The sequence below is a fragment of the Bombus affinis genome, unplaced genomic scaffold (genome assembly GCF_024516045.1).
Source record: "Bombus affinis isolate iyBomAffi1 unplaced genomic scaffold, iyBomAffi1.2 ctg00000514.1, whole genome shotgun sequence".
Lineage (NCBI taxonomy): Eukaryota > Metazoa > Arthropoda > Insecta > Hymenoptera > Apidae > Bombus > Bombus affinis.
Genome location: NW_026109157.1, coordinates 47501 through 58192, shown reverse-complemented (window position 1 = coordinate 58192; position 10692 = coordinate 47501). Strand labels below are relative to the sequence as shown.

Sequence of the window (10692 nt, the reverse complement as noted above, 5' to 3'; positions counted from 1 at the left end):
ATCTTTTCATATATTTTTTAAAACTCTTGTACTCCATGTACTCTTAATACTCGGTTCGAGCGAAGCCGAGATCCGACACGACCGACCAACGGGAATCGGACGCGCAGAAGTCGCCGGAAGATCGACGACACGAAAACGTTCGAAAATGAAATCCGACGAACGCGCGAAGATACGCGCGTCCGCCGGCCGGGCGAAAAGTACATTATGATATATAACAACCATCGAGATCGAAGCTCCGTTCGTCAGGAAACGACGGGGATATAACACCCGATTCTGAATCCTCTGTGCAGCACACGATCTCGCGAAGAAATACGCACGGTGGCTAGCCCATATATATATATATGTGTGTGTGTGTATATATAATACGATATGCATTCCTCTCGTCCAATTATTCAAGAAAAAGAGCGTGCGCCTCCATCGTTCGGGTGATGTAAAGATTCGATGGGACTCGCGCGACCCTCGGCCTCGAGCGGTCTTTCCTCCCAATATCCAGAAGCCGAGCTTTGAAAAAACTCTAGCGACGGCACGGGTGTCCGACTCACGACATCGAGGCTTCGAAGTCGGCGATCTCCTCCGAACGGATGGCGATCGCGACGACTCAAAGCGTGAAAAATCGACGAAAGAGAACACATCTCCGTTCAGGTGATTGTTTTTTTTAAAAAATAAAAAAATTCGATGGGACTCGCATCCATCTACCTCGCGCGGTCTTTCTTCCCAATATCCAGAAGCCGAGCTTTGAAAAAACTTCAGCGACGGCACGGGTGTCCGACTCACGACAACGAGGATAGACAGCCTGCGGTCCCCTCTGAACGGGTTATATGCGACGAACTAGACGAAACTTTAGTCGTTCAGGTGGTATAAAAAAAAAAAATTCGATGGGACGCACGCGCAGCCGTCGTCCTCGAGCGGTCTTTCTTCCCAATATCCAGAAGCCGAGCTTTGAAAAAACTCTAGCGACGGCACGGGTGTCCGACTCACGACATCGAGGGTAGACAGCCTGCGGTCCCCTCTGAACCAACTTCGGCTAGACTAGTTACGAATCGTTGCTACGCATCGTCATCATAGTCATCGTCATCATCATCATTATCATAGCGGGCCAACATCCACGCAATGCGTTTTCGTTCTAGGTTACCCGATCCACGAGTATGTTACAAGTGGTTTCGTTATTTCGAACAAAACGACATACGAAGAACACACGCCCTATGGGTAGGAAGCACGTTTCGAGAACGACCGAGAGCGGTGAAAGAGACGAAAGGTCGACGCGCATAAGGTATCCATGGATCTTCGAAGAGAACCTTCGAAGATATGTCGGTATCCTTTCTACATGCGCGACTCGCTACTCGTACTTTCGCTCTCGTCGACTCGTTTTAGTCGCTTCGTTCGATCCCAAAGAGGAGTCTTCGATGTCCCGTTGCTAGGAGGAGAGCAAACGCAACACAGACCACGAAACATAGAAGAGAATAGGCGAGCATGATCTCTCCGACACGAGGCACTTTAGAGATTTTGTTATTCGTTTGTACGGTCTCCACGACGCAAAAAAAAAATACGAGATCGTGGCGGCGGGTCTTTCTGTATACGGCCTCACGCAAGCGCCTCGATCTCATTTCTCTTTACGGGTGGTTTCCATTCGTAATTTTTCGTTCGATATTCGTGTCAAAGTTTAATTTTCGAAAGCTCAAGTTCCCATTTATAGTTTTATTATAAAATCATAATATTCGCAGACGGCGGGTCTTTCTGTGTACGACCTCACGCAGGCGCCTCGAATTCGTTTATGTATGTATATATATATATATATATATATATATATGTATCTCTTCATCCCGATGATCGAGAGAGAGTGCCACCTTCTCTTCATATAGTTTCGTAGCTGGAGGGTCGTCTCCTCCTTATGTCTTTTCATCATTTTGCCAACGGAGTAAGCCACGCTCCGGGCGAATTTAACTGTTCTTTGTTAAAGTATATAGCTTGTTGATACGTCGTATATACTTTGGTTCGTCGATATAGGAGGAGTACGGCTCCTTACCGACTTATACAGTTTCGTATTTTTCAAGTGTTCAAGTCAAATTCTTTAAGTTTTTGTGTTATATCGTTAATGATCCTTCCGCAGGTTCACCTACGGAAACCTTGTTACGACTTTTACTTCCTCTAAATGATCAAGTTTGGTCATCTTCCCGGTAACATCGGCAATGCTTATCACATTGGCCGCGCACCAGTCCGAAGACCTCACTAAATCATTCAATCGGTAGTAGCGACGGGCGGTGTGTACAAAGGGCAGGGACGTAATCAACGCGAGCTTATGACTCGCGCTTACTGGGAATTCCTCGTTCATGGGGAATAATTGCAAGCCCCAATCCCTAGCACGAAGGAGGTTCAGCGGGTTACCCGGGCCTTTCGGCCAGGGAAAACACGCTGATTCCTTCAGTGTAGCGCGCGTGCGGCCCAGAACATCTAAGGGCATCACAGACCTGTTATTGCTCAATCTCGTGCGGCTAGAAGCCGCCTGTTCCTCTAAGAAGATTTGTTTGTACGTTGGTAGTAAAAACCCACCGACCGAAGCCGGGGGCCTTCGAGATACCATAAGTTACGTCTATTTAGCAGGCTAGAGTCTCGTTCGTTATCGGAATTAACCAGACAAATCGCTCCACCAACTAAGAACGGCCATGCACCACCACCCACCGAATCAAGAAAGAGCTATCAATCTGTCAATCCTTCCGGTGTCCGGGCCTGGTGAGGTTTCCCGTGTTGAGTCAAATTAAGCCGCAGGCTCCACTCCTGGTGGTGCCCTTCCGTCAATTCCTTTAAGTTTCAGCTTTGCAACCATACTTCCCCCGGAACCCAAAAGCTTTGGTTTCCCGGAAGCTGCCCGCCGAGTCATCGGAGGAACTTCGGCGGATCGCTGGCTGGCATCGTTTATGGTTAGAACTAGGGCGGTATCTGATCGCCTTCGAACCTCTAACTTTCGTTCTTGATTAATGAAAACATTTTTGGCAAATGCTTTCGCTTCTGTCCGTCTTGCGACGATCCAAGAATTTCACCTCTAACGTCGCAATACGAATGCCCCCATCTGTCCCTATTAATCATTACCTCGGGGCTCCGAAAACCAACAAAATAGAACCGAGGTCCTATTCCATTATTCCATGCACACAGTATTCAGGCGAAGGTAGCCTGCTTTAAGCACTCTAATTTGTTCAAAGTAAACGTATCGGCCCACCTCGACACTCAGTGAAGAGCACCGCGATGGGATATTAGTTGGACCGCCCGCGAGGAGCTAAGCCCACCGATAGGACGTACCACATAATGCCAGTTAAACACCGCGAGCGGTGAACCGACACTGTGACACACAGATTCAACTACGAGCTTTTTAACCGCAACAACTTTAATATACGCTATTGGAGCTGGAATTACCGCGGCTGCTGGCACCAGACTTGCCCTCCAATTGGTCCTCGTTAAAGGATTTAAAGTGTACTCATTCCGATTACGGGGCCTCGGATGAGTCCCGTATCGTTATTTTTCGTCACTACCTCCCCGTGCCGGGAGTGGGTAATTTGCGCGCCTGCTGCCTTCCTTGGATGTGGTAGCTGTTTCTCAGGCTCCCTCTCCGGAATCGAACCCTGATTCCCCGTTACCCGTTACAACCATGGTAGGCGCAGAACCTACCATCGACAGTTGATAAGGCAGACATTTGAAAGATGCGTCGCCGGTGCTAGATGACCATGCGATCAGCACAAAGTTATTCAGAGTCACCAAAACAAACGATGGACGGACAGACGAGCCATCCGCCACCGATTGGTTTTGATCTAATAAAAGCATTCCTACCATCTCTGGTCGGAATCTGTTTGCATGTATTAGCTCTAGAATTACCACAGTTATCCAAGTAAATGTAGGTATGATCTAAGAAACCATAACTGATTTAATGAGCCATTCGCGGTTTCACCTTAATGCGGCATGTACTGAGACATGCATGGCTTAATCTTTGAGACAAGCATATGACTACTGGCAGGATCAACCAGGGATCTTATAATATATTCCCAAAAACCAGCATTTTCGTTTAAAAGTTCTCTCTGTGTCGTAGGTGGGACGTAAGCACCGTACGACGAGACTTTTCATTTTATATATATATGTAATATGACTTAGAGAGCAACGTTCCATGGTTCAGTAACAACGTCACTCAGCCACTTTAATTCTCCTCCTCTCTCACCATCATATATCGATACAAAGATTCATACTTCACAGAATTATTTCTGTTTGTAACTTTTCTCCTCCAACTTCTCTCGTAGAATATAACTTAGCGGTAAAGCACGTATACGCATGCTGGACATACCGTAAGAATATTCTTTTATAAGCTTCAACACCTCTGTAGAGACGCGTTACCAGAAGATAACGCACTCTACAGAACGCCAAAAGGACCATCGTGCAGCTACAAATAGCTTACAACCGATGGTCTCTGCAAGAATGGCTACTCCGTAAGTACAAGCACACACGCATCCAACTTTTGTCAAATACGTGCACACAGGTCACCAGCTTCCCGACTAAGGGGAAGCTTGCCACGTTAACGGTCATTACGTCCTAGACTTCGACCCGCGGCGCAGCAGTGTAGAGAAAAAACCAGTACGAGAACGGAGGAACAGTCGAGAAATAGCGTAAAATACACTAAGACTCGAGGAGCGGTGACTGAATTCTCAACCGAGGCCGTAGAATAGCCACGCGCCCAGCGCTGTTCCGACCGAACCGTCCGGCTCGACGCTTCTCTTATAGATACCAAGGGGCCGGCCGGAAGGCCGGCGCCGGTCGGGCTAGCGGCCGCGCGCTTATGGTGCAAAACCTCCGTAGCAACGTACCGTTCGGAAGGGACGCTGGAACTTAGTCGCTCGCACGTTCAATAACTACTATATAAAGGCGATATCCAACCATCGAAATATTTTACCACAAGCATTATTAACATATTATAAATGCATTTTTACCAAAAAATTAATTTTTTTTTTCACCGAAAAATTGCATCAGTAAACATACAGTTTTATCGACTATGGACGAAAAATAACTTTATAATCGATTAAAACACGTTAAAATAACACGAAATATGTAAAAAGATATATACCTTGTAACATTAATTAACGAAAAAATTGCAAAAATATCCCAGTCGTATCAGTCCGACGGAAGCTAATTTTTCAAAAAATTCGACAAAAATGTTTAATCCGATTGTATTTAATAGAGATATAACGATCCCTGTCAAAAAAATTATACCTTATAACGCTTTTTAACGAAATAACTCGAAATAACCATTTCGGACTTTTCGCACCGGCCGAACTTCTTCAAAGTCCCAACGTCCCGTCGCATAGTTCCGTTTCTAGAAAACGTTCCAGCGACCAAATAAACGCTTAATCCCGACGTAAAACGTCGAGATACGTCCATTTGTGCAAAAATATTCCTACCTTGTAACACTTTTAAGCGAGATAACTCGAAAAAACGTGTTCGATACGGAAATTTTTCAAAGTCCCAACGAAAAAATCGAAACTTTGTAGAAGGTCTTGGGGACGACATAAACGCTTAATCCCGACGTAAAACGTCGAGATACGTCGATTTATGCAAAAATATTCCTACCTTGTAACACTTTTAAGCGAGATAACTCGAAAAAACCTTTTCGGTCTTTTCGCACCGGCCGAACTTCTTCAAAGTCCCAACGTCCCGTCGCATAGTTCCGTTTCTAGAAAACGTTCCAGCGACCAAATAAACGCTTAATCCCGACGTAAAACGTCGAGATACGTCCATTTATGCAAAAATATTCCTACCTTGTAACACTTTTAAGCGAGATAACTCGAAAAAACCTTTTCGGTCCTTTCGCACCGGCCGAACTTCTTCAAAGTCCCAACGTCCCGTCGCATAGTTCCGTTTCTAGAAAACGTTCCAGCGACCAAATAAACGCTTAATCCCGACGTAAAACGTCGAGATACGTCCATTTATGCAAATATATTCCTACCTTGTAACACTTTTAAGCGAGATAACTCGAAAAAACCTTTTCGGTCTTTTCGCACCGGCCGAACTTCTTCAAAGTCCCAACGTCCCGTCGCATAGTTCCGTTTCTAGAAAACGTTCCAGCGACCAAATAAACGCTTAATCCCGACGTAAAACGTCGAGATACGTCCATTTATGCAAATATATTCCTACCTTGTAACACTTTTAAGCGAGATAACTCGAAAAAACCTTTTCGGTCTTTTCGCACCGGCCGAACTTCTTCAAAGTCCCAACGTCCCGTCGCATAGTTCCGTTTCTAGAAAACGTTCCAGCGACCAAATAAACGCTTAATCCCGACGTAAAACGTCGAGATACGTCCATTTATGCAAATATATTCCTACCTTGTAACACTTTTAAGCGAGATAACTCGAAAAAACCTTTTCGGTCTTTTCGCACCGGCCGAACTTCTTCAAAGTCCCAACGTCCCGTCGCATAGTTCCGTTTCTAGAAAACGTTCCACCGACCAAATAAACGCTTAATCCCGACGTAAAACGTCGAGATACGTCCATTTATGCAAAAATATTCCTACCTTGTAACACTTTTAAGCGAGATAACTCGAAAAAACCTTTTCGGTCTTTTCGCACCGGCCGAACTTCTTCAAAGTCCCAACGTCCCGTCGCATAGTTCCGTTTCTAGAAAACGTTCCAGCGACCAAATAAACGCTTAATCCCGACGTAAAACGTCGAGATACGTCCATTTATGCAAATATATTCCTACCTTGTAACACTTTTAAGCGAGATAACTCGAAAAAACCTTTTCGGTCTTTTCGCACCGGCCGAACTTCTTCAAAGTCCCAACGTCCCGTCGCATAGTTCCGTTTCTAGAAAACGTTCCAGCGACCAAATAAACGCTTAATCCCGACGTAAAACGTCGAGATACGTCCATTTATGCAAAAATATTCCTACCTTGTAACACTTTTAAGCGAGATAACTCGAAAAAACCTTTTCGGTCCTTTCGCACCGGCCGAACTTCTTCAAAGTCCCAACGTCCCGTCGCATAGTTCCGTTTCTAGAAAACGTTCCAGCGACCAAATAAACGCTTAATCCCGACGTAAAACGTCGAGATACGTCCATTTATGCAAATATATTCCTACCTTGTAACACTTTTAAGCGAGATAACTCGAAAAAACCTTTTCGGTCTTTTCGCACCGGCCGAACTTCTTCAAAGTCCCAACGTCCCGTCGCATAGTTCCGTTTCTAGAAAACGTTCCAGCGACCAAATAAACGCTTAATCCCGACGTAAAACGTCGAGATACGTCCATTTATGCAAAAATATTCCTACCTTGTAACACTTTTAAGCGAGATAACTCGAAAAAACCTTTTCGGTCTTTTCGCACCGGCCGAACTTCTTCAAAGTCCCAACGTCCCGTCGCATAGTTCCGTTTCTAGAAAACGTTCCAGCGACCAAATAAACGCTTAATCCCGACGTAAAACGTCGAGATACGTCCATTTATGCAAATATATTCCTACCTTGTAACACTTTTAAGCGAGATAACTCGAAAAAACCTTTTCGGTCTTTTCGCACCGGCCGAACTTCTTCAAAGTCCCAACGTCCCGTCGCATAGTTCCGTTTCTAGAAAACGTTCCAGCGACCAAATAAACGCTTAATCCCGACGTAAAACGTCGAGATACGTCCATTTATGCAAATATATTCCTACCTTGTAACACTTTTAAGCGAGATAACTCGAAAAAACCTTTTCGGTCTTTTCGCACCGGCCGAACTTCTTCAAAGTCCCAACGTCCCGTCGCATAGTTCCGTTTCTAGAAAACGTTCCACCGACCAAATAAACGCTTAATCCCGACGTAAAACGTCGAGATACGTCCATTTATGCAAATATATTCCTACCTTGTAACACTTTTAAGCGAGATAACTCGAAAAAAACCTTTTCGGTCTTTTCGCACCGGCCGAACTTCTTCAAAGTCCCAACGTCCCGTCGCATAGTTCCGTTTCTAGAAAACGTTCCAGCGACCAAATAAACGCTTAATCCCGACGTAAAACGTCGAGATACGTCCATTTATGCAAAAATATTCCTACCTTGTAACACTTTTAAGCGAGATAACTCGAAAAAACCTTTTCGGTCCTTTCGCACCGGCCGAACTTCTTCAAAGTCCCAACGTCCCGTCGCATAGTTCCGTTTCTAGAAAACGTTCCAGCGACCAAATAAACGCTTAATCCCGACGTAAAACGTCGAGATACGTCCATTTATGCAAATATATTCCTACCTTGTAACACTTTTAAGCGAGATAACTCGAAAAAACCTTTTCGGTCTTTTCGCACCGGCCGAACTTCTTCAAAGTCCCAACGTCCCGTCGCATAGTTCCGTTTCTAGAAAACGTTCCAGCGACCAAATAAACGCTTAATCCCGACGTAAAACGTCGAGATACGTCCATTTATGCAAAAATATTCCTACCTTGTAACACTTTTAAGCGAGATAACTCGAAAAAACCTTTTCGGTCTTTTCGCACCGGCCGAACTTCTTCAAAGTCCCAACGTCCCGTCGCATAGTTCCGTTTCTAGAAAACGTTCCAGCGACCAAATAAACGCTTAATCCCGACGTAAAACGTCGAGATACGTCCATTTATGCAAATATATTCCTACCTTGTAACACTTTTAAGCGAGATAACTCGAAAAAACCTTTTCGGTCTTTTCGCACCGGCCGAACTTCTTCAAAGTCCCAACGTCCCGTCGCATAGTTCCGTTTCTAGAAAACGTTCCACCGACCAAATAAACGCTTAATCCCGACGTAAAACGTCGAGATACGTCCATTTATGCAAAAATATTCCTACCTTGTAACACTTTTAAGCGAGATAACTCGAAAAAACCTTTTCGGTCTTTTCGCACCGGCCGAACTTCTTCAAAGTCCCAACGTCCCGTCGCATAGTTCCGTTTCTAGAAAACGTTCCAGCGACCAAATAAACGCTTAATCCCGACGTAAAACGTCGAGATACGTCCATTTATGCAAATATATTCCTACCTTGTAACACTTTTAAGCGAGATAACTCGAAAAAACCTTTTCGGTCTTTTCGCACCGGCCGAACTTCTTCAAAGTCCCAACGTCCCGTCGCATAGTTCCGTTTCTAGAAAACGTTCCACCGACCAAATAAACGCTTAATCCCGACGTAAAACGTCGAGATACGTCCATTTATGCAAAAATATTCCTACCTTGTAACACTTTTAAGCGAGATAACTCGAAAAAACGTGTTCGATACGGAAATTTTTCCATGTCCCAATGTGCAATTCGAAACTTTTTAGAACGTTTCAAGAACAAAATTAACGCTTAATCCCGATGTATTTAATTAGAATATATCGATTTATGCCAGAATATACGTACCTTATAACGCTTATTATGGAATTAATGCGAAAGGAACTTTCGGTACTTTCGGCACTTTTGGAGCAGTGCGAAACAATTCAAAGTGCCAACGTCCCAGTCAGCTAGGTCCGGTGGAAAAAATTTAAAAAAAAAAATAAAAAGAAACCGTTACGTTCGGCTAGACGGCGTCGAACAATAACGATTTCTATAAAAATTTCCATACCTCGTAACGCTTTTTGAGGAATTATTTCGAAAGGAACGTTCGGCCTTTTCGTACCTGGACGAGAGAAATTTCAAAGTTCCAACGTCCCAGTCAGCTAGGTCCGGTGGAAAAAAATTTTTTAAAAAAATAAAAAGAAACCGTTACGTTTGGCTAGACGACGTCGAACAATAACGGTTTCTATAAAAATTTCCATACCTCGTAACGCTTTTTGAGAAATTATTTCGAAAGGAACGTTCGGCCTTTTCGTACCGGGACGAGAGAAATTTCAAAGTTCCAACGTCCCAGTCAGCTAGGTCCGGTGGAAAAAAATTTTTTAAAAAAATAAAAAGAAACCGTTACGTTCGGCTAGACGACGTCGAACAATAACGGTTTCTATAAAAATTTGCATACCTCGTAACGCTTTTTGAGGAATTATTTCGAAAGGAACGTTCGGCCTTTTCGTACCGGGGCGAGAGAAATTTCAAAGTTCCAACGTCCCAGTCAGCTAGGTCCGGTGGAAAAAATTTAAAGAAAAAACAAAACGAAACCGCTACGTTCGACTAGATTACGTCGAACTATAACGATTTCAATAAAAATTTCCACACCTCGTAACGCACTTTAAGGAGTTATTTCGAACTTTAAGGAGTTATTGCGATTATTTCAAAGTCCTCGCGGTACCACGTCGGGACGCGATACGCTCTTACGCGTTGCTCGCTCGCTCCGCTCGCTCGAAAAAAAATATGGACCAACCCAAAACCAATCCCTTTCGCGTTCGTTCTTCGATCTCGTTCGAATCTCGGTTCGAACGCGATCGGGAACGGTTTTAGGTTAGGCTAGAATCGTACGAGCGAGCGCAGCGAGCGAGCAACGATCGAAATTTCCACGCTGTAAGCGTACTAGATATTTTCCTATCCCTGTACGTTTTTTTTATCCGTCGTACTCTCTCCGATCGAAGGAGAGTCATGGACGAAACGTAAAAAAAGGGGAAACGAAACGAGAGGAAACGTTCGACTGCGTGCGCGCGCGCGCACGGCGCGTCGCTCCCCACCTCGTACCTTAATAGATTGCTACCTACTCCGCCACATACCCGCTAGCGAGGGGTTGCGCGCGCAGCGCTAGCGCGAGCGTCCAAGTCCAGCGGCGTATTGCTTTGCGTTCGTACGCGTCGTTA

At 44.7% G+C, this 10692-nt stretch overlaps 1 non-coding gene across 1 annotated transcript; it reads right to left on the bottom strand.

Moving 5' to 3' along the window:
* Positions 1–2090: 2090 nt before the first annotated feature.
* Positions 2091–4013, bottom strand: LOC126928077 (small subunit ribosomal RNA). The gene has a single exon (XR_007716244.1). It is a non-coding gene; the product is annotated as a small subunit ribosomal RNA (ribosomal RNA).
* Positions 4014–10692: the final 6679 nt, after the last annotated feature.